Source organism: Crocodylus siamensis, chromosome 7 (genome assembly GCF_052110815.1).
Source record: "Crocodylus siamensis isolate JL-2025a chromosome 7, ASM5211081v1, whole genome shotgun sequence".
Classification (NCBI taxonomy): domain Eukaryota; kingdom Metazoa; phylum Chordata; order Crocodylia; family Crocodylidae; genus Crocodylus; species Crocodylus siamensis.
In genome coordinates this window covers 51500118-51525140 of record NC_143401.1, presented here as the reverse complement: position 1 = coordinate 51525140, position 25023 = coordinate 51500118, and the positions used below count along the sequence as shown (strand labels likewise).

The following is a 25023-nucleotide window of genomic DNA, read 5'->3' as shown; positions in this document are numbered from 1 at the left end:
TTGAAATCAAAATGTGCGTTCACAGATGCATTGCTCAAGGCTTTATGTTCTTTTGGCAAGCATACTGAACTTTCTCTAAAGTAGAGGCTAGTGAGTGTGCTAGTTTACCAAATAAAGGAGAATAATTGTTGGTATAGTCTGAAACTGGATCTTAAAGGTTTAGTTAAAATTGTTTGTAACAATGAACAATACTGTTACCTTTTCTGTATTTTCTTGCGAACAAGAAATATATATTTTTCTTGAAATAAAAAAAATAAGTTTGTGGAATTTGACTTCTACAAAAAGTTATTTTCAAAATACCAGATAAGATATTGACAGGCCCAGTGTCTATTATAATAACATAAGCAACTCTGCAAAATCATGACCCAAATATTTGGGTTACCTATGCCCAGTAAGAAATAAACTGAAACAGAAATCTTCAATTTTCTGATTGTGCTTGTTTAAATGTTACAAAGTTTAGTAAATAAAAATAAAGTAGATAATGAGAAAGTTTTAAGAACTGAAAATGTAAATGAATTTAATATTAATAAACATGAAAAGCTAACAAACAGCACTTTAAGTCAAGAGTAATACCACCTAGATTTTCAAGCATTAAAAATCTCTCTGCCTTTTAATTATTTACATTTTGGTCAAATCTAGAGCCCCAGATGATATTCAGGCCATATTCAACTGGGCACATGTACTGTAGTCTCTGGTATACAAGGGGTGTGTCTATACATGCTATTAATATGCAGCAATAAACTTCCTGGGAGTGCCATTTACACATTTGCCTGGACCGCAGTGCCTGGGAGCAGCCCCAGCTGGCAGGGAGTCTGTGGGATCAGCCTTCCTGTCTGGGGCTGCTCTGACTAGGCTCAATGTATTGCAGAGGGGAAGGCTAGGGCATAAAGGTGCTTCAAGTAGGGTGGTAGCAGCAGGCAGCTTTTGCACTTAAGCAGCCTTGTGCCCCAGCCAGCCACTTCAGTGTCTAAATATGCACTGCTGCACATGAAAAAACTCTGCAGCAGAGTAGTACTTGTATTGACAAATACTACTCTGCTGTGCAGTTTATTAGTTTCCTGCACCCTAACAGGGACACATGTAGATGCTGAAATGTTTACTGTGAAGTTAATTAATCAGATCTTCAGTAAATGTCTTGTGTAGAGGCACCCACAATATGTTTTTTAAACCCAAAATGAGGTCTAAAGTCAGGATGCATTACAGACAATAAAGCTATATTCTGAAACATAATTAAAATCATTGTAATAAAAGTTGATCAGACCTCAATTAGATTCATATTTAGACAATTTAATTTGACGGGTGTGGGGGAGGAGTATTTGTCCTACGCTCAGATACTGCTTATACATTAGTAAATACTGTACCCATAGTGAGGGACCTTGGAATTGTCCTGTCATAATATTTCTATTCTAGTCCTCAGGCTTAGCTGTGTGTTTGTGTCACATCAGATAAAATGAAACCCCCAGTACATGATTCTGCTATAACCCTGACTTTGAAATGAGGTTTTCAGTTAATACAATCTGTTAATTGCCTTTTCTCATATAAAAATGTAAGTTGCATATACATTTATTGCATTTTTTGCCCTTCCAATTTGAAATAGAACACTTATTGAATATACTGAAATGACAAAACACAGGGAGTCATCCTGCTGTGGTGATGGCAAACACAAAGTTTCAATAAAGTCTTTGGTTGCATGCTTCATTGTAGGATTACGTATGCAATTAGAAATATGCATGTGTGCATCATGCTTATAGTCTGATCTTTTGGCTTCAGCTGACTGATTTATTTTTTTTCCTCAGTACTGCTCTGCATTGGACTAACTGTAGTCATCAAACACAAGCTGAGTTAAATTAATGGCCTAAGTCTCAATTGTGGTGTTAAATATTTGGAATTGCACATAATCATTTCAGTGTTTTACTTTTTGCAACGAGGATGGGAAAATAGGACAAAAATACAGCATTTGTGAACAAAATTGTTAAAATTGGAACCACAACATCATTTTGACGTGATTTGCAACCCCATAGCAAGAATGTGCAAAATCATAATAGTTAATACAATATAAACAATATTAAAACATATTTTGGAAGAGACCAAAAACTTCATGCTTCAGAAATGTAATCAGTATCCAACTGTTAGGCAGCAGGAGAATTGTTGAATCTTTGCTGTTGAATAAAATATAGAGAAGTTGGCTTGGGGCCTGAGCTAGTATGTTCCTATAGTTTTTCTGCAAATGATGCTTCCACTTACAGTATTTGTAGAATACAACTTAATACTTGTGAAAATTGTATTTGCACTGGAAATGTTTTCATGGTCACTTTGAAACTGATTTAGATTCCAGTTCAGAAGAAAAAAATCTTTCTTATGGTCCTTAAGAAACCCGTGAAAAAGCTTTCCAACTGGGTAGGGAGTAGAAACAATGCCACATGACCACTGACACTGTATGAACAGTAAATTATAAATAGGAAATACAAAGCAAAAGACAAAGTGAGTAGTGATCCTTAGGCTTCAATGAATTCATAGACACCATCATCAAAATGTGTTAAAAAGCTAATATACTGGTGGAAACTCACTCAACAGGTCACTAACAGCAAAAAAGAGCCAAAGTTGTTGAATAATTTATTCAGAATGAAGAGTCTGCACACAGGTGAGATCTTGGAGGAATTTCACCTCTCTTGGTCAGAATTCCTACCTGAGCTCCCAAAGGCACTACAGCTCATTTCTGTAAATACTCTGTGTGCAACCCTTTTCCTGAATGGACCTGTGTTGATTACCTCATGTTGATGTTGAGGAACAGGTGGAGGAAATTTAAGCAGTCACACTGAAAGCATGTGACAGAAGGAACATATGCATGACAGATCACTTTCTCACTGAGTCCAATTCTCACTATGAAGTTTAGTGTTTTCAGCAAGAAGCCAGTTTTTTTACCAAACTTCTTGATATTCATCAAGTGAAACAAAACCCCCCCAATCCTAACTGATATATAATATTTCTATGTAGCTGAATATTTGCACCCCAGTTCTGTCCACCTATTAATTTGACTTTGGCAACAGTTATATAAAATAATACTACAAAGAATAAACAATGATGAAAGGGAAATTCTTGCTTTGGGTTTTCATTAATTTCATTAATTTGCTGGATTACAGGAAAGTTTAGTTCATTTGAAGGGAAAGTTTGCTGTGTTAAGGGAAAGTTTAGTTCATGTTAATAAAACACAGTACAGACTTTTTTTCAGTACAATAAAGCATGTCCCTTTATCACTATTAAGCAGTTTGCAGGCATCAAGAAATAAAGCCATGCATGGGTTTCAGTTTATTTCTAGCTGAGGGGACCAGATCAATTAAAAAAAATAGTATTGTTTACCTTTTTTAAAAAACAAAACCTGTTTGATCCTAGGGGATTATTGTCCCTATATATTAGTAAATCACTTGCAAGAGGCTTGACCAGCCTCTTACAATCACAGTGTAGAAATTAAAATCTGTCTATGACTAATGATATCAAGAACATCTCTTGTTGGGTTCGTAGTAATTGATTCATATATAACACGTTCCTCTTTTATTTTTCAATAACTGACCTTTCATGAAAAGTACAGGGCAGAGTAATGGCAAAACTGGTTAATCTGTATTTAATTAAAAAATTTGACTTATGATTGTTTTATGTGAGGGGGATATTAAATAATTAGTTGTTTTTTGTTTAGTGTAAAGTTGGTGCCATCTGGAATTCAAAAATCTTTTAGCAGCTATTTTGGTAAAGTGTTGTGATTTCGATCTGAAGCAATAATTTGAGAATGATGTATAATATGTTTTAACTGATTCAGTTATTATTTTATTGTTTGACAGTGCATCATCATTTCCCTGATGAATGCTAGAATTTCTGATTGGGTTTGCATTTTATACAACGGATGTGCCATCATTTTTCTAATGTAACATGACAAAGTTTAATTATGACTTCATACGCTTCTTTCATAACAACTGTATACTTAATGTGTGAAAATATATTATTTTTATTTTCTAAAGTAGTTGACATTTTAGTTAAAGCTTTCCATTATACTCTGAAGGGAAACAGTGGGAGGTATATTATGTATTTTCTAATCTGGTACAAGCAGAAGGAAATACCTTGTGAGGTTACAAATTCTCTGTTAGCAGTATAGAATATTAGTGTACAAGGTACTTTTAATTGGAATCTATTTACAAAAAATAGACATTTTGGGGTAGAGTTCATAATTAATCAACTTTAATCTTTTTAAAATTAATTTTGTTTGTACATTTAGGAATTGCTTCTTTCTGTTTGGAAATTTAGTTCATCTTTTGGATGGGCTATAGTTGCTGGTCAGCATTAAGTAAAAAAGTTAAAGGGATACTATCAAAACATTTTTAATGGACTAGTTAAAATACTTTCTGGTACTTTCTGGTAATGAAAATGTTTTTAAATTCTTTATGATTCATTTTTTTCTCTAGTCTTGTTTACAGTGTTTTTCAGGGCAGGACCCCAAAAGGCTTGTGCTACATTTATCTTTCCCATCTCCTTATTTTTTCAAATTGAGTTTCAGTTTTGCTGTTGCTTTTGCTGCCAAATACCTTTTTGCAGAACCTGAGGGCAAGCTCTTATTTGAACTCCCCAGTGAATAGCTAATGTTACCTTGGGTGCATCTATATGAGATGTTTACTGCAGAGTTGTCTAATTAGCAGGGATCCCAGTTTTCCATGGTAAAAAATTACAAATTTCTGATAAAAAAATAACAAATTCTCCAACCCCCCCAATTTATGAATAAAATTAAAGGCCCCCCACAGTGCTCCAAGCCCTGCTTGTGCCCCTCACTCCCCCCACCCAGCCCTGCTGGTGCCCCTTGCCCCCCACTCACAGCTCCATGCTCCCTAGGCCTGCCAGAGGGGGCTGCCAGCTCCCAGGGCAATGGGTCCAGGGACCTGGGTTCGCAGCCCCCTGCCCCCAGCAGGAGACAGCGGCTGCTACAGTGGAGCAGAGTCTGGCTCCCACTCCGCTTGTTGCCCTGTGGGGTCAGACCAGTTCTCAGGATCTCAATATTGTACAGTTAGACAGGAGGGTGTGACACAACTGCACATATACAAACACACAAATCAATTAGGTTCATACACACACTACCAGCTCAGGCACATACACATCCAAACCAGCCTAGGCACATGCATCCCTATCACCAATTCAAGCACATACACTATACACACCAAAGTTAGACACAGATCACAAATTCGAATAGCGTGCACACAATGCACACTCACCAGTTCACACACATACAACCCACCTACACATACACACAGGTAAGTTTGAGGAGCTTAGGACAGGTGTTAGAGGTGGCAGTGGGCCAGGAGCAGGAGAGGGAGAAATGAGACAGAAGTTAGAGGGGCGAGGAGCAGAGATTGGAGCAGGGCCAAACCATAGTAAAGCAAAACCCAACTTAGGGGTCCAAATAACAGTTTTATTACACAGACAACACACTACACAGCCCCATGAAGTTATTGGTTCACACACACACACACACACACACACACACACACACAAGCACTCACAATGGCAGCAGGAGAAGGAGACTGAGTGGAAGGGTTAGAGTCCAGGTAGGGAAGAGAAGCAGAGTCTAAGTCCTTGGTTGAAGAGGGGGTGGCGGGGGGTGATAACTACCCATCCAGGCTGTAAAGGGGTCCTTGTCCAGTAGGTGTTGTCCAGAGGGGGGACACCGGCAGGGCCTCTGGGTTGGATAAGTGGTGTGGCATGGTGCTGGTCCAGATGGAGAGGGCGTCCCACTGGCTCTGTCTTCACTGCCCCTCTTTGTAGGGGTAGATGTTGTGTGAACCTAGTGATAGGAGGCATGCCCAGGCAAGGGTCAGCCCCTGGTGTACTGAGCATGTGTGCTCCATGCAGGGATGTGCAGTTGGGTGCCTCTAACCATGTGGTACAAAGGTAAAGTTGCTGGTTCTGCAGGGTCTTTTGTCTTTCAAATGCTGGGTTCTTGTTTCTGTTCCTGGGTGAGGTCCATTGTTCCTGGATGAATCAATGTGAGGCGATGGCCCAGTCATTACAGGCCATTCAGTAGAGGCCTGCTACCATTGTATTTCAATCATTCCCAATCATTCTTATTCATCCGGGTACCAATTTACATGGGAGGGTTACGTGACTTATACAGTTGCAACATGGGATGCCCAGGCAGAGGACAGAAGATGGAGGCTTGACATATAAAATGGAAACTTGACATGACTTTGGTTCACTTACAAACACAGGCCTAAACCATACAATATTCATATGAAACAATAAAAATCAATACAAAAATGATAATGATACAATATACAACAGTAAAAATCAATACAAACCCAATAATAATACAATATAAAATAGTGGATATCCAAAAACAAAAACTTTAACATTTAAAAATTTTAAAGCTTATCCTAAGTCTGAGCTCGCTTATGCCTGAATATAGGGAAAATTAGACCCCTGGATTTCTGTGGGTCAAAAAAATCCACACAGAAAAAAAGTGCAACTGGAGACTGAGTCCTCCATAGATATGCTCTGGCTGCCAGAGCATCTCTATGGTTAACCCTCGCCCTGGTGCTGAAGCATGCTGCCTGCCTGTGCAGAACAGGCAGCATGCCAGCAACAGGAAGCTGGACCCAGGCTCCACTGCTGATAAATAAGGGGTTGGGGAGTCTGGAGAAGTGGGGAAGAGACCATGTGGAGGACTCCTGCCAGCCCTGCCTGCTCCCCCAGCCACCCTGATCCCTGCCCTGCAGGGCCTCACCCCTAGCTCTCTGAGCCCCCCATATCGCTTCCCGCTGCCGTCCCAGCCCCCTGATCCCCCCCAATTCCTTCCCCCCAATCCCTACCTCCCCCCCGCACAGTGCGGGGCTCGGCGACAGCCTCAGCAACTTCAGCTCAGGGCTTGCTGCCCCCCACTGCCCTGTGCTGCCCATTTTGGGGGGGGGGGGGGCTCTGTCAGGAGGCCCCAGAGCCATCACAGCCCCTGCTTGGTGAGTAGAGGCTTTTTTTTTTGCTTTGAACAGGCAGGGTCCTGCCGCTCACCTCCCTAGCAGGAATTCTGGCATTCCCTATTGGAAAACTGAAAAATCTCTGATAAAAAAATCTCTAAGTCACTCTGTAAAATACCCCAAAATCCATGTTCCTCCACAATTGAAACAAATACCACTATATATAGAGAAAGAGACAGAGTAAAACAGAGACAGTGATTAGTTGGGCAATATTTTACTGATATATCTACAGCGTTAAAGCAATTTGGAAGGCTACTAGGGCTGTGAGCAGCTTCGGACTATGCTTTGGATCCAGGGAAGCTTTGGATGCTTCGGCGTCCAAAGCAGCATGTTTGGATTGAAGTGCTGGTTTCTTTAGGCTTTCTAAAGTGGTTTGCAGCTTCCAAACCACTTTGGAAAAGCTTCAGAGCCACCTCAGAAGTCCAGCCATAGGGTATAATGGGGAATCTATGAAATATCTATAACTTTGTTGTTGTTTGTCTAATTTGAATGAAACTGGCAGAGATGGCAGCATCCACTAAGAACATGAAGCCAGTCTGCCAAGTTCAAAAAAGTTTGGTGCAGGGGTTCGGGGGAACTGTACCCCACAATCTTGAAAGCAAAAATCCTATCACATCTATATGTTACAATACAGGGGGGTGAAAACTGCAGAGATGGTAGATGCTGCTGAGGCCACAAAGCCTGAAAACTTCAAGAAGATTGGTGCAGGAGGTTGGGGGAAGCTGCACCCCAAATTCGTGAAAACAAAACTCATGTTGGGTGTATGTGTTAAGCCACAGTGGGGTCAAAACTGTAGGAATGGTAGTCCCTGGTGAGGCCATGAAACCTGCCAAGTTTCAGGAAGATAGGTTCAGGGGTTTGGGGAAAATTTCACCCCAAGCTGTGGATGAGCAACACTCGAGACATGGGTGACAAGGTGTGTGTTAAGGCTCAGCAGGGTGAAAGCTGCAGGCCTGCTAGCCCCTGCTGCAGCCATGAAGCCTGCCAGCTTGCAAGGAGATAGGTACAGGGGTTCTGGGGCCCTGCACCTGTAGCTGCTGACAGGCAAAACTCATGACATGGGTGCAACTGACTGTGTCTGTCTTTGGGAGTTGATTGTCTGTATTATTTCCTCTCAGTCTGTGGTTTTGTAGGTGTTAATTAGGTGTTAACAAGTTAATTAGCAAGGATTAACACCTACAAAACCACAAATTAAGGAGAGGAAATAATACAGACAGTCAACTCCCGGAGACAGACAGTCAGTTGCACAAGCACCCATGTCATGAGTTTTGCCTGTCAGCAGCTACAGGTACAGGGGCCCATGGGCCCATCACACTCCCATGGATGGGGGACCCCAAACCCCACTTCCACCTATATCCTTTACAGCCGGCAGGCTTTGTGGCTGCAACAGGTGCTACCATCCCTGCAGCTTTCACCCTGGTGCGCCTTAACACACACAGTGTCACCCATGTCACAAGTTTTGTTTGTCCACAGCTTGAGGTCCAGTTCCCCACACACTCCTACACTTGTCTCCTTGAAATTTGGCAGGCTCTGTTGCTCACCAGGGGCTACCACCCCTGTCACAGGCCAGCTGGGAACTGTGAGTATATCAATTTAATTGCAGACTGACTGAGCACTGCAACTTTATTAGCCACTGGGCTTTTTGGTTCAGGATCGAGAAGGTGATGTTGGAAAGGAAAGAAATGATAAGTTTCACTTACAAAGGGGAATGAATTTTACTTGTGACAACAAAAGATATAGTTTGCATATATAATAGTTAATAAAAAGGTTAAGCTAATAAGCAGACAACATAACAATACTGATTAAAATTGACAGTGATAATAAAACAGATAAAGAATTTAACCAAGAGTTCCCACTTGGTTAGTAACTTATCGATAGTTCCTTGGTTAGAAGATGCACGTCAAGTTGAATTACCAAAGTTAGACGTCTCTGAACTGGGCTGCCCGAAGGATACCGGTGGAAGCCCCTCAGCCAGGATCTGGTCTTCACTCTCACAGGGAGTAGGAGAGATTCGTGGGGGTATGGGACAGCAATAACCTTTCTGTTCTGTTCTTCCGGAGGTTTACTATGATGTGTGTGTTCTTTTATATTCTAATTACGCTAATTTTTTAGTTATGTAGCCATTCATAATCTTGCTTTATAGCTGTTAATCTATAGGGTTAAAAGGTGTTAGAAATTATTATAATAAGTTACTGCCCAAGCTTGTGTTTATCCAATAAGCAGATTGCAACACAGCATCTTCAGGTTTGAAATTAACATTACCTTGCCTAAATCCAGCCCCCTCAAATCCCCCTATGCTTCTTTGAGATATCCAGTACATTTCAAGAAAGGACAAGCTAGGCAGCTGAATCCAGTTTTTATCATCATCAAGGCTAAATTCTGAGCGAGAAAGAACTATTAAGTCAGCTAATTTCACAGCTATAGCTTTGTCTTTGAGGCCTAGTCAGTTCCACAAACAGTTACAAGTTACATTTGCGGGTTACAGAAAGACAAGCTTCATATTAGACAAAAGTTCCAAATGCCTCCAAGAAGCACATATTTATTGATTATTAATTTCTTTGGTTCTGGCCATCACACACCCCTGTAATTTTCACCTCCCTGTGATGTAACACATACACATAACATGAGTTTTGGTTTCAAGAATTTGGGGTGCAGTTTCCCCTGAACTCCTGCACCTATCTTCTTGAAACTTGGCAGGCTTCATGCTCTCAGAAGAGGATACTACCCCTGCAAGCTTCATTGAAATCAGACAAAAACAACAAGGTTACAGATATTTCAGTTATTCCCCATTATAGCCTATAGATGGATATCCAAGGTGGCTCTGAAGCTTCGGAGCAACTTCATCAGGATCAAATCAGGAGCCCAGTTCAGAGCTCTGGATTGGATTGCTGGCATCTGAAGCCAGATCAAACAGCTGGAAAAGCGTGGGCTCAGGGGTGATCTGATGGCCACCTATAAGTTTATCAGGGGTGACCACCAGTATCTGGGGGAACATTTGTTCACCAGAGCGCCCCAAGGGATGACGAGGTTCAATGGTCATAAACTACTGTAAGACTGTTTCAGGCTGGACATAAGGAAGAATTTCTTTACTGTCCGAGCTCCTAAGGGCTGGAACAGCCTGCCATCAGATGTGGTTCAAGCACCTATATTGAACACCTTCAAGAGCAAATTGGATGTTTATTTTGCTGGAATCCTATGACCCCAGCTGACTTCCTGCCCTTTGGGTGGGAGGCTGGACTCGATGATCTTCCGAGGTCCCTTCCAGCCCTAATGTCTATGAAATCTATGAAATGTGCTGCATTCCTGGGTGCAAGTATAAGCATACTGGCCAAGAGCAATATCTGGTGTGAACTGTGCCAGAACTTATTCACTCACATTAATAACATGTTTAGATGCACCTCTTTTGTTGTATTTATTTATTTGCAGTATGATCTTAATGAACACTGCTTAGCTAGTGAGACCTGACCCCAAAATGAAACCAAAACCAAAAAAAACAGGTGGTAGTTACTTTACATGACCAAAATGGGATTAATATAAAATGAACAAGTTTCTTTTAACTTTAAGCCAAATATTTGCCATCTACTGTGCATTAGTGCACTGCAGTGTAAATGTAGATGCTGATGGGGTTGGCAAAGAAATTGTGCAATAACCTGCTGCCCTGTACATTTTAAAGATTATTCCCCTATCTGCCCCCAAAACATGGGTTGTGGTAGGTTCTAGTTAGGAACTTGATGACTGAACCAGGTAACTTTTTAATGCAATTTTGTTTGTCTACAGCACATTGTACTGAGGCCTGATTCTTTAACAGAGCTGGATTCAAATGACCAGAGGCTGTTTCTTTTCATTGTAACAATCAGACAGTACCCTGACACAAAATAATGCCCAAATGAAGTTTCTGCACCCAGAGCATTTGCGTTGTGAGCAGCATTAAGTTTGCCTTTGTTTTGAAGGAAAAGCAGTCAAGCATTTATCATGCAACTATTTTTAAATGAAGGGTAGCAGCTCAAATTGCCAATTTTCAAAAGGTGTAATACATGTGTAACAATATTAAGGTATAGTGAGAACATATTTCTTATTTGTATATGCATGCTTGGGATGCAACTCTAAAAATAGTTTTAAGAGAACTTTGAGTTAATGTGTTTGGGGTCAGCATTTCCCCATTATATATTTTAGATCTTAGATGTGCTAGCTCAGCACATAAATTAGAGCACCAGATTCGTTGGCATTTACACACTTTAAGAACATGAGCAATTCTTTTAAATTGTCACTTTTCTGGCTGTTATGCTTGCCAACTGCTGATGAGACACTAGAGAAGACAACAAATTAACACAGTTCCCATCCAGTGACTGAACTTGCTGTGTGTGCCACATTGCTGTGGCAGAAACTTGAACTGGAAACATTATCTGCAGACAACAGCTGCAGCTGTACCAGGTGACCCAAAAAAGGAGCTCCCCTTGGTTGAGCCTGAAGGAACTGTGCTAAGCTAGGCTTTTTAATATATGAGTTGCTTTGAGCATAGATGATATTACATGCATACATCTACCTTCATTCATGACTCATCCAAGAGAATGACACCTGCAACCAATGCATATGCAGTGGCAATATCAACGGGACACATCTGTACTGGAAGGATAGAATGAAAATATCCAAAACTCTACAAGAATAGCTGTAGAACATGCTCTTGTTCATTTAGGACCAGCTTTTGCTATCTTTACTCTGGCTGTTTAGCAACCTGCTATAAGTACAGTAGTAAAGTATGGTTTGACGTGAATAACACTAACAAAATCTAGTCAGTGGAGGGAAAAAAAAGAGGTATTGTATATAAGTTTATTGGTGGATATTGGTCTTAGCTTCCTATTCATTTTCGAAATCCAGATACTGTGAGGGCTAAATCCTCAAGGTTTTGAATAAATATGAATAGCAGTTTACAGAGGAGTATCACTTCAGGGATACTTCACTTGGATTATATACTGTAATTTTAATAACTTTTCACTTCTGAAGTGGTAGCTGCCTTTGAGATATTATTTCTGTGTGCTATCTGGAACAAATTATGTGGAGAGACTACACAGGATAAAATAAGTTAACTAGAGTAAGATAGTTTTCAAGTACAGTGTGATAAAACCACTATCAACATAAGTGGAGTTGGAGTGTTTAGTGGAAACTAAGCACCATAGACAACACCTAAAGGATGGTTTCATGTCTCGTTATAAATTATAATCAAATCGGTGTCTCTCCTTTGAATGGTCTGGTCATGTTGTGTTACATAATTCAGCTGCACTTCTCTTGCTTTAAATCTACTTCTGTTCATTTTTCCTTGCTCCTAGTTTATATCCTTGCTCCATTCCTTTAAGTACCTGCTTTCTTTCATATGTAGTATTGAACACAAGACATTGTTTTATCTGATACTTAGCTAGTTTGTAGCTGTTTCTTTCCCAGACCTGTATAAAAGTATTTTGTGTCTGAAAGCTTGTATAACAACTTTCCCAACTATGGAATTGATCCAATACAATGTATTGCTAAAATGCCCTTGTTTTTTACTATCAGCAGAAGAAATGATTTTGAAAGTTGGCACATCAGACAAACTATAGCACATTCACCTTCAAAATAAATACTTTCTATTATGGCTGGAATTATAACATCTAGCCAACAGTTTAGATTTATATGAGTGATTCAGAAACTGACCATAAAGATATGGGGCAACTGAGAAAAATGACTTGGGAAGCTGAGAATTCAGGAAGAGTTGAGAGGGCTTAGCTAAGTGTTTGTATAGTTGTTCCTAAATTATACTTCAAGTTAAATTATGAACATTGTTGAGATTATAATAGAGCACCTAAATGGGCACATTTATTTAAAAAGCAAAATTAATATATTTTTGAGTGTGTAATTGAGCTCTGGCAGCCTGCTATAAGTGCTCTCAGCTTTACTAACTTTGATATACTAGGTTATAGTAGGGGCAGATCTAGGATTTAGCAGAGGGGTGGCTGTGCAGCATGCCAAGCTTGGCCTTAGACCATAGTGATGGGTGGGTTCCCCCTTCCTGTGCCTGATCCCCCAAGGGGAGGGAATAGAGGCTGGAAGGAGAACTGCCCCCTTCCCCCCCCCAGCACTGGTATCACTGTCCCTGGCTGACCCCAGCATGCCAGGTGGTTGCTTCCTGCAATCCAGCTGGAGTGGGGCAGGAGTGGCTCTGATGTTACTTCCATGCCTTTGTCAGCTGGGGAAAGTGACAGCAGCTAGATGAAATTTGCTTTTCCTGCACTTGCTTCCAGCAGGTGGAACCCTGTAACCAGAATGTTCGTTGCTGGCTTGACAAGGTTCCTGGCCTTTCTTGCTGCCTAGCTCTGACCTCCTCACCCTTGCTTCTGGACTCTTTGGGTGCATCCAGACAAGTGCGCATGTGCCTCTTACCCCTCCTGAAACCCCTCTGAGGCAGAGCAAGAGGCATGTGCAGGAATGGATGAGGCAGCGCAGGGAGAAAATTAGACCCCTGGATATCCAAGGGTCTAAAAAAACCTCTCTACAATAGAGTGGAGCCAGCAAGGAGTCGGTCCTCCAAAAGAGATGCTCTGGTTTTGGCTAGAGCATCACTTTGGTGTTTCTGCTGGCCCTAGCCCCTGGCGCTCTCCAAGGTAAGAAGCAGGAGCGGGCCCTGGGGCCCGTCTGCTGCCCAGCTGGGCTGGGCTCAGCTCAGCCCGGGCCATGGTGACAGGACCTGGCATGACACACGGTCCCCACATGCTAGGGCCAGCTGGGTCCTGCCACCCTTGGGGCCGCTCTGTCACTCGGCCAGGCCCTTCCTATAGTGGCAGGACCTGGCCTGGCATGCAGAGAATGCACAGAGCTGAGCTGGGTCTTGCCAGTCCTGGGACTGCTTGTGCCACCTGGCTCAGCTCTGCATGGTCCCCGCGCACCAGGGTGGGCTGGGGAGCGTGAACAGCCTGGGGACTGTGCAGAGCCAAGCTGGATCCTGTCAGCCTTGGGCTGCTCATGCTGCCCAACTCAGCTGGGTGGCATGAGCAGTTCCAGGGCCAGCAGGATCCGGCTTGCCTCCACACAGTTCCTGCACACTGGGCTGGGTCCTGCTGTTATAGGAATGGCTCAGTCAGGTGGCAGAGTGGCCCCAAGGGCAGCAGGATCCGGCTGGGCCTGGCACACGGTTCCAGCATGCCGTGGTGGGTCCTGCCACCATGAGACCAGCCCAGCTAGGTGGTGGAAGCAGCCCCAGGGCTGGGAAGACCTGGCTGGGCTCAGTGTAGTCTCCCCACTGCTGCTGTGAAAGGTCAGTTATGGGCCCTGGGCGGGGGGGGGGATGGGGCCCTCCAGGGTGGAGTTGGAACCCTGGGGGCGGTGGACCTCCAGGGTGCCTGGGATCCTGTGCAGGGGGGCTGGGCCCTGTGGGGGATAGGGGCTATGGCCCTCTGGGGGCGAGTTAGGACCCTGGATTGGGGGGGGTCCTCCAGGGTGCCTGGGACCCTGGGAAGGGAGTCTGGGGCCCTATGAGGGATAGGAGCTGCGGACCTGCGTGGGTGGAATTCCATGTGCTGTTTGGCGGCGGGGGGGCTGTACCCTGTGGGGGCCAGGGAACCCACCCCTCCTGAGAAGCCCCCCCACAAGGTCTCCCACATCCACAGTACCCCCAGGAATTGCCCAACTACCCACAGACCAACCCACATCCCTGCACACACACCCACCTTCCCCCATGCCCCTAATCACCCTCTTCCTGCAAACACCACATCCCTCCATCACACACCCATCGTGTGTGAAGAAAACAAAAAGTACATATCAATACATATAGGTATTTAGAATTTATTTTTTCATGATAGAGACACTGGTAGGCCTCCAAATTGTTTTAACATTGTAAATATATCAATAAAGCATTACCCAACGAATAGCTCTGCCTCTCTCTGGATGTGTGTGTGTGTGCGTGTGTGTAGAATGGATTTTTGTTTTAACTGGAAGAACATGGATTTTGGGATATTTTAAAAAATTGATTTGGGATGCTGCTGTAGCAGTCCAGCTGGTGCAAGTGGTAGTGTCCCCAGGTACCAATTGGCTGGGCCCCAGAAGCTCCTGAGAACAAGTAGCTCTGAGCTGCTTGCCAGGGCAGCTTTTTGTATGGATGGGGCCAGGACAGGGAAGCTTTTTATATTGCTGGGGACAGCACAGGTACCAGCCCCAGGCTCTAGCTTCCCCTGGTTGCAGATCCGGGAGGAGCCAGGCAGGGTTATTTTGCCCCAAGTGGCACAGTTTGCTCCACAACAAAGTGCATGTCCAAGCACATGCGCTGAGGCAAAAAGCCCTGGCTTAAATTTGCACTGCTTCTATTTGAGCTGCTGCAAGCACACGTGCTTGTTTTCTTCACACACGATGGGTGTGTGATGGAGGGATGTGGTGTTTGCAGGAAGAGGGTGATTAGGGGCATGGGGGAAGGTGGGTGTGTGTGCAGGGATGTGGGTTGGTCTGTGGGTAGTTGGGCAATTCCTGGGGGTACTATGGATGTGGGGAGACCTTGTGGGGGACCTTTGGGTCCTTCCCCCTCATGGTTATCTCACCTGCTACAATTCGATGTTATCGTTTCATAGAGAGACTGCCCCCAGGAGGCAGATGTGGATTTTGATATAGGTCTTTGTCTGATCCTTCCTGACATCAGCTCACTTTTAATTGGACTGGGTCCCACTCCCCGGGGTCCACTGCACCAGGACCCTAGTTTCTCAAGCTCCAGCTCTAGCCCCTCATGGACTCTGGGCCACTCATCCGCTGAACACACCTCTTGTACATAGGAGTTATGGTCCCAGCCTTTGTGGTCACATATGCAATCCTTTGACATGCCACAGTCTTCCCTCTGAATATATTTGGACTCCTGCTCATATTCAACACCTCAGACTTCTGGGCCCCAGAAGGACTATCAGTTGGGTGCCACTGCCAGACTCCAGTGTTCTCCAATCTTCCCCTTACAACTGTTTTGGTCCTTTGGGCAAAATGTAAATAAAAAACATGAGCATCTGCTCCCAAAACATAAAGCTCATGAAACACAAGCTACCTTGTCAGAGTTAATCATACTCCACAGTAACACCAATGCAAAATGTTCAAGGCACTTATCTTTTGTTGCTCACAGTGCAGGGTCTCTACCACCTTCCTGTGGTATGAAATCCTTTCTCCCAGGCAGTCCAGACTGGCTTGTCCCAGAAGCTGTGCCTCTTGCAGCTCCTACAGCCAGACTGCCCCTTCTGCACCAGACCCTGGGATTTTGAACCATGCCTTGGGTCACCTGACCCACTACTTCTGACCTAGGCCTGTCAACCACTGCTTACACATGGGGCAGTTGGGCATCTTATTTAAGATCCCTTTTTACCATTAAATCTGTTCATGGGGCTGAACTGGCCAGTGGGCCCTGGGCTCCCTTCCCCTCTCGGCAATGGTGTAGGGGCCTCATTACAAGTCCATAGTGGGGGCTACAGCAGGGAGCAGATGCAGAAGAAAGAAACCTCCCTGCTGCTGCCATGGTCCCAGCCAAGTGGGGTAGGATAGACTTTGCTGCTCCTCTTGTGCCTGGGTTAGCCAGACACAGTGGCAGCAGTAGATGGATCCTCACTCTCCTGTGCCTGCTCCTTGTCTGCCTACCCATCCCTTGCTTTCTGCCCATCCCACACCCCCTTCACCAGTATCTCCTGTCAGCCTAGGGTCACTAGCGACTACATTGCTGCAGCCTGTCACCCGCCCTGATCAGCTCCTGGGTTACACAACAACTGAATTTGGTCCTTCTGATCCAGTAGGTAAAATCTAATACATTTTAAAAGAACAGGGTTATTCAGCTCTGTTATTACTTGATGAACCTTTCCTATTATTAATTTCTGTGGTAGTTTTGGAATGGCAGAAATAAAGATAAATGCAGTGGCTAATAACATTAAAATGAGCAAAAAATTAGAAAACTATTAGAAATTAGATTAGCAGGGACTTTTTTTGTTAATTTGGTATAGAAGTTTTATCACCTAAGCATTTTTTTTCAGTCTTCTACAGGAATCTCCTCATTAACCTATACCATAAGAATTCTTTAGTTCACATCAATGTTCCATCTTCTTTTCTGCATCGGGCTCTTAGTTCTGTAGAAAAATAGGGCTGAAAAGGACCTCACAAAATCATCTTAGTCCAGGCCCCTGCTCCAGATGGGTTCATCGCTGACTAAGCCACCCCAGTCAAGTGTCTGTCCAATCTGTTCTTGAAAACTTTAGGGATGGAGACTCTACAACTTCTCTTGGTAGCTCATTCCAATGTTTGATCCACCCTCATAGTCAGAAAGTTCCTCCTAATTTTCAACCTAAATTTCCTCTGCTGTAGCTTGAAGCCATTGCTCCTAGTCCTGTCCTGAAAAGCCATTTCTATCCTCTATTATTGCCCTTCAGGCATTTGTAGACTGCTATCAAATCCCCCCTTAGTCTTCTTTTCTCCAGACTAAACAATCCTTGTTTTTCTAGCCTTTCTTCATAAGTCTTGCCTCTCAGGCCCCTAATAATTTTTGTTGTTCTCTGTTGGACTGTTTCCAAACTGTCCACATTGTTAACAATTTTTGAGCAAGTTGGGAAGGGTGAAAAAGAATTTAAATAAGACCCTTGGGTCATTACAACCAATGTGAAAAGTTTATTAACTGACAAAAACCATTAATTGCTGAAGATAAGCATAATCTTATAGGATGAGTCATTTTTGCCACAGAGTGGCATCAGGCAGTTTCTCAGTCTCCACTACAGTTGCGGGAGGAAATCATCCTTCAACATTCCAGTAGGCAAGCATCTCGTGCAGCAGTACGTGCAGCAGTCTCATAGGTGTAGTTGAAGGGTCGCGCTCCAACTTCCTTCCAGTCACATTCCCTGTGTATTGATGGCTGGTAAACATGATCTCAATATTCTAATTAAAGCTCTCTTATTATTTTTTGTTTGTGTGTTTCACTGAGCCTTCAGAACTGGATCAGACCTGATTTTTTTTTTTTTGTGGACATGAAAGGTGTCATTTAATTGGGGATGCATACCTTTATCAGCAGGATACTTCCTTTTACACTACTGTGTATCTCACAATTTATCTAAACATTGTAACAACAGTCCACTCAATATTTTATGCAGTTACCTCTGCAGCTTGCTGTATCTGGTTCCAGACAAATTTCAGTACCAGGGTATGCCCCCACCCCTTACAGATGTAAATGCAGGCTTCTGTTATGTGAATGCAGCCTGATACTGTAGCCTGGCTGCCTGCTCTGAGTCACAGTACACATAGATGTCCAAATATGTCACAACTGCTTCAGTTCTGATAGCTACATATATCATGAATGTCAGCTGTTCCAACAACATCCTTCTTGATATTTGGCTCTCAAAACTGGATGCAGCTCTCCAGGTGAAGCTTCACTAGTGCTGAATAGAGTAGAAGAATCACTTCCATTGATTTGCAAGCGACACTGCTGCTAATATAGCTTAGTTGCTGTTAGCATTTTTTTTGCAACAAGACCAGGTCCTTCTCTTCAGTACTGCAGCTTAGGCAGTTATTCCCCAGTCTGTATTGTTGCATGTAGCTATTATGTCCCTGGTCCAGGACTTTGCACTTGTCCTTATTGAAAGCCATCTGATTGACTTTTGGACCATTTCTCCAGTTTGTTCAGATCATTCTGGGTTGTAGTTCGTACTCTGCAACTCTACCCAACTTCATGTCATCTACAAATTTCCTAGGCGTGCACTTGATCCCATCCAAATCATTAATGACTTTCTGGCCTTGACAAATGCCATTTTGTCTCCTTCCCCATGTCATTCAGAATACTGACACAAAGATAATCTTCCCAGTTTGTTGTACTAACTGCATTGTCCACTCTTTGTATTTCTTCTTTAGCTCTTTCCTTTAGTAACTTGCCTTCACTTTTAAGACACTTTAATAGTTAGGGTCATAAAGGTCCTCTCCCATCATATGGTAGGCATCTTTTAACTTCGTTTCCTACTTTTAACCACAGCATCACTTTTCCAGTAATGAAAGTATTTATTATTTATCAGTCAAGGTTTCCCTTTGCACTTTTTACCATACAACCCCTTATGCATGGGAGGGATTCCCTGTAAAAGTCCACAAAGACATTGCATTAGCCTCCTTCAAATCTTATTTAAACTAGTCAGTTCTGTGATGCCTACAAGATGGTTGTCACTAGCTAGGTATCTAGGTTCTGATGACCACTCATTATGTTATAGAGACTGATATTATCAGTTCTTAATATTATATAGTATTTGGATGGATGCCCACATAAGGGAGCAAGAGGAAGTAACAACCTTCTTCAAGCCTTCGGGGCTTACTTGAACCTTAAGTCCTGGTGTTCAGAAATGTTTTAAAAGAGTTTTTTGTTTTTTTTTTTTATATTTTAAAAAAATATTTTAAGTTATTTTAAGTTCTTTGGTATGTTTTCAGAATTGTGTACATCTGGAAATCATTCATTTAATAATTGTGCTGAAGTTTATAATATGAATGTAATTGGTGTTAATGCAGTGTATACACATTAATATGATGTGCAAAAGTTTTTGAAACTACCATAGTACTACTTAATCAGAAATATTCAAGTACATAAAAGTCTCTAGACTCCAGATAAGCAAAGTTTGAAGTTTTAAAAACAGGTGCATTTGAGCTACTGGATGGGGGAAATTTTGTAACAAAATTTGCTGAAAAAATACTGTTGGATAAAAGGTAGGCAAAAATGGCCATCCCCACTTGTATAATGTTTATTCTGCAGGGAAGAGTGTTGCAATCTTAGTATAGTTTTGATTGACAAGTATCTACAACACAAACCATGATCATGAGTGGTACTGAGTGACCCCCTTTATCGGAAGTTTCAGTCGAGAAGACAAAATACAAATGAGTGTGAGGTTAGAGCTAGTCATAAACCAACACAAGGGCACCCTGGGCCTTTGTTGTTAGCTTTTAATAAATGTTGGGATATGGAAAAGTTCCAGAGGCCTGGAAGAAAGCTAGTTTTGTGTCAATATTTAGTGTAAACAGGCTGATCTGGATAATGTATATGTCTGTTGTCTTGATATTAGTCTAACCATTTCATTATTTGCCTGGATGTGAGACAACAAATAAACAACTGAAGAATGCCAGTAAACAGTTTTATGAACAATAGGTCTTGTCTTTTGAAGATAGGCTTGTCTGTTGTAGTCAAACACATTCAAAACAGAAGCAAGAATAACATTTTTAAGAATAAGGTGATTAACTGCTGAAACAACATACCTTGAGGAATGTGCTGGATTCCCTGTTACTTGAAATCCTGAATTCAATATTGGCTGCTTTATGAAATATATTGACCCAGTTTCACCTCAAATGATAGGTGTCATGAAAAAATGACTGGATGTAATTCCATGGCCTTCTGCTATTCAGAAGGTCAGGCTAGATGAGCATAAGGGCCCCAGTTGGTTTTGAAATCCAACAGTTTCTGCATCAATAATGGTGGTCCCCCTATGAAAGGAATTTGTAGACCAGCAATGTAAAAGCAAATCTCAGCCACCTGTGCTGTAACATTTGTTTCAATCAGTGAAGGTTTGAGGACATAATTCTCTAGGAATGTTTATCTGCTATCAGCCTTGAGTCCTAAATTCACTTATTGAATATAGTTAAGAAGATGGCTTGACTTGGCTTAACAGATTTTCATCAGATCTTCCAAAACAATTTGCCTCCTCATTACATTTAATTTGTTAGATATTTCATTTTGCATACAGTCTAATCATTATTCTGAGAGTCTGAGAGACTGGCAAAGAAACCTAGGAAAACAAGGAAAGTAAGAGGAAAACCCCCCGCTAGATTCAAATTGAAATGGAATTGGCTCACAGAATAACATATTAGTGGAGGATTGGACCAATGTTTTGAGTAAAATTACTTTTTCATTACTTGATGGGCACTTGTTAAAAATCTAATTTTTTTTTTTGGTCAGCATAGTGAATAAAAATTGGACAATTTTAACTAAGAGTTTGAGCTCTAAAATTTGATCACGTCAAATTGACTAAAGCATAACACAGGATGAATGCCACAAAATTTTAACTTCCTTATAAAAGGGCAACTTAAGAAGAGAATGAAAAGCTGCTTCAGATCTAATTAGTAATTAGATCTGAAGGTGTTGTTGGTACCTTGTCTGTTAGTACCTGATATCAAAATAAGGAATGATTAGGAACTAATGACCATATTTGGTATAGTTAGTTGCTCAATTCCATTATGTGATCAAATTATTGCAAACATGGTTTGGTTCTATGGGAATTACAGCACTTGGTATGAGTAAGAGAGATCTATAAAACCCCTGAGTTCTTGTTGTTCTCTTGTTGCTTGTTTAAAGGGAACAAACTTGTCAGTACTGACAGATCAACTGCAGAATGGACAGATCCAAGTTTACCTCTCAAATCCATGCCCAAAGTTACTTTTCCTAAATATTTGCTTAGAAATTAATCTTGTTCATTCCATGGATGCACCTATAACAGAGCCAATCCATCACTGTTGTGAAGGGCAGGAACAGGATTTGGAGAATTTCACAGTGGTGTAAACAGCATAGTTTAATGGGGGCCTTTTGTGTAGCATTCCAAAGCAGTGTTTTGGAGACAATGCCCTAATGGCAGCATTTTAGAATATATTTATATGAAGATGTGTACCATATCTTTACCATATGGTTTGGAATGTTGCTATGGAAGCTCTAAGGCAAAATGGATATGGTATTTTGGTTTTGTCTGTGGAACATTCCTTCCTCCTGAATGTGAAAGATACCCCCCTGCACACATACTGGCAACCAGATTTTGTAATCAATTTCCAACCTGGAAGAAGCTCAAAAACTCATGTCTAGAAAGAAGGAATTAAAAAAAGAAGTCTTTCAACATATACAGGGACTTCCACTGAGTTTTCCTCTTCTGCTTTTCAGAGCTCTTATTGTAACTATATCCATTTATGCTACTTGCTAGATTCCATCTCAAGAAAAGTTTTTGAGCATATATACTAATACAAATGTTTTTTTTTCCCTTTCAAAAGTAAAATATATCATTTTGAAATCTGTGGATGCTTCTTTGCTAGTAATGATTGCTGTGAAACCTGGAAAGGATATCTTCCTTAAAGGCATTCTTTTGCTTTCAGTATGTAGAGTACTTAAGATTTGTAGAAAAGTATTCTAAATATGCCAACTTATTTCTCATAAGAAGCTACCTAGCACACAGTAATTAAATACTGGAGGCACAACAGAATGTTACATTTTCTGTGATTTAGAGATAACAGATAGGCAAACTCTCTTTACCTAATGCTAAACTCTCTTGAACACTGTTGATTGGCCTAAATATTTTAGAGAGAAATCAAGGTGAAAAGAGAAAAATGGGTCACTGGGCTGGAAAAGCACCAAAAAACTAACAAAGACATTCAAATGGAAAAATAAATTCACTAGGCAAAATTCTAGGGCATAAGTGAGAGAACATATTAACTGATCTCCTACATAATACATCTGCTGCTTTCTTTGGGCTGTTCCCAGAGCTAATTCCTTACATTTTAATTCCCTCAACATATTGCGCATGTGGTGAATTTCTTCTACTCCTATGTAAGTCACTACAGAATTTTGTCAAGGGCAAATAGGATCTCTACTTGTATCTTCTTTCTTATTTGTTTTTTTGGGGTGGAGAGCGGAGGGTGCGGGTATCTTCTTTCATATCTAAAACACAGTTTGCTTCTACCTTTTGGGGTTTTTTTGTTTTAATGAATAATCCTTGGGTATAGAACGGGGAGAAATAATAGCATAAATTAAGAGGAAGAAATTAATTTGAAAATTTCATCTGTTGTTGTGAAAGCTCCAAAAATAGCTTTGCACAAAGAAGGTCAATCTCTAATAGTCTAATTTAGGAGCGGGCAAGACGGAAGATCCGGCTGGTGGCCAGACTCCCTTTCCCAGCAGCCCCTGCCTGCATAGTTAGGGCTTTTTTCCATAGAGACCCCTGCAACAGCTGTGCTAGACTGCATCTGATAGAACAAAGCTGGGGTTTCCATGGAGACCAGTCCAGCAGTGCTGGCATGGAGCATGGCAGGGTGGGGAGCTGCTCCGGAGCTTCTGGGATCTTGCAGCAATGACAACATAGTTGGAAGCCAGAGCAAAGCTGCAATCTGCAGCCTGCATGTTCCAGGCAGGGGTGTGTAGGTGGCAGATCGCTGCTGCACTTTGGCCCCTTGCAGCAATGACAGCGTGGTCTGGAGCTGGGATAAAGCCATGATCCGCTGCCTGTATGTCCCTGCCTGGAGCATGCAGGCGATCAGGCCTCTGCCCTAGCTCCAGACCATGCTGTCACTGCCAGAAAACACCAGCACCTCCAGAGCAGCTCCAAGCCCTACCGCACACCCTGTGAGTTCTGCTGGGGCTGGTCTCCATGGACACCCCAGCCTTGTGCTATCACAATGCAGCTGCTACTGGGGTGCCCATAGAAACCAGCCCCAGCCATGGAGCAGGGGCTGCTGGGAAATGAAGTCCACTGTCAGCTGGATCTGGCCTGCAGGCCAGACTTTGCCCACCCCAGTCTAACTCTAATTTTAGAGGGGGAAATCTGTTAGGTAGGACAAGGGCTGAGTCACAGCAAGAGATCCATTGGTGAATAAAGCAGGGAACTGCTAATGGTTCCTGGCCTTTTCTTTTTTAACCCTATGTAACCCTGGGTGCGACACTACACGCGCCCCCACCTGAATAGTGGGATACCCGGTAGCCAGTAGCCCTGCCCAGCCCCCCTAGGAAGCTGTTGCAGTACCCCTGAGTGGAAAGCCTCTCCTTACAATCAAGCACCCTTGCATACAATTCTCAAAATATTTACAAGATTTAATTATTTACAACATAACAAATAACCATTAAATAAACACATTGATATACCCACTAATAAATCCTCAAGAACTTATTTACACAGTCTCTCACTTGCACACGGTGTACTGGGGATCCTGTGTGCACTGCCCCTGGCGGGGTGTCTCAGGGAGCGGGACTGTCTGTGTCCCTGCGCGTGGTCTGTGGACGCTCCCTGGTGCTGGTGTCCGTCTCTGTGCTCCTGGGGTCTCCAGACAGCAAGGATCTCCAGGCACTGGGCGGCAGATCTTCCTCTGCCGTCCCTGCAAGTCAGCCTTCCTCTGTCTCTGACCCCCTTCCCTGGCTCAGCAGGGAGCAGTGTCTGAGCTGCAGGCTGTAGCAACTCTGCTGTCCCGCACAGCCTCAGCAAACACAGCCCTTCCCTGGGCTTTGCCTGCCCCTGAAGTCCCTCACGGGGCAGACTCCAGCAGTCCCTCCCTCCCTTCCCCGCGGCTTTGCTGTGCTCACCCAGCCGGTCACTGGGCTGCAGGCGGGTCTTTCCTGGCTTGGAGTCTCCACACAATCAGGCTCTCTCTGACCCTGCCGCAGCAGGCTCCCTGGCCGGAGTGAGGAACTGGATACTGTAGCACTCCCATTGCAGTCTTTGCTGCTGCTTCTGCAGGGCACTCCCAGGGGCTCTCTGAGAGACCACTGTGTTGAGACTCTCTCTCTGGTCTCCGGCCTGCCTCTCAGCCCCTCTTTCTTGTTCTCTCCCCGTGGGAGAACTGCTCCCCCCTTTAATCCAAGCCTCTCAGCCAATCCCAGCCCAGGGCCCTTCTCGGGCTCTTGGAAACGGCTCTATTTCAAAACTTTGCTGGGGTTATGTCACCCTTCCCATTTCCAACAGGGCTGCCTACAAAACAGCTTCAGTTGCCCTCACAGCCTACAGTGTCCCCACTGGGACAAACTCTGTCTCTCTGCCAGGCAGCCCTTCTCATTCTTTCAGGGGGGTCCATTTGTTTAAATGCTGCTACACCTATTTTAGCTGAAGTTCTTAGTGTAAAAATTAATTATTGTATGAAACTGTTAGCAATGTTTTCATGATTATTTTGTCCAGTGGTTTTCAATGTTTTTTTCATTTGTGGACCCCTTTGGAAATTTTGAATGGAGGTGCAGACCCCTTTGAATTGTCAGTGTGGTTATTCTCATACTTTGATTGATCATAGTCATCTTTTG

The 25023-nt window shown here is 42.8% G+C and overlaps 1 protein-coding gene and 1 long non-coding RNA gene across 6 annotated transcripts in view; one reads left to right on the top strand and one right to left on the bottom strand.

The window, feature by feature from the left end:
* CTNNA3 (catenin alpha 3) overlaps positions 1-25023 on the top strand; it is a 1496635-nt gene that overhangs the window by 1000754 nt on the left and 470858 nt on the right. The window lies entirely within an intron of this gene.
* Positions 14797-24638, bottom strand: LOC149859778 (uncharacterized). The gene is made up of 2 exons (XR_016443602.1): positions 23923-24638; positions 14797-15972 (listed from the first exon to the last, which is right to left on the bottom strand). It is a non-coding gene; the product is annotated as an uncharacterized LOC149859778 (long non-coding RNA).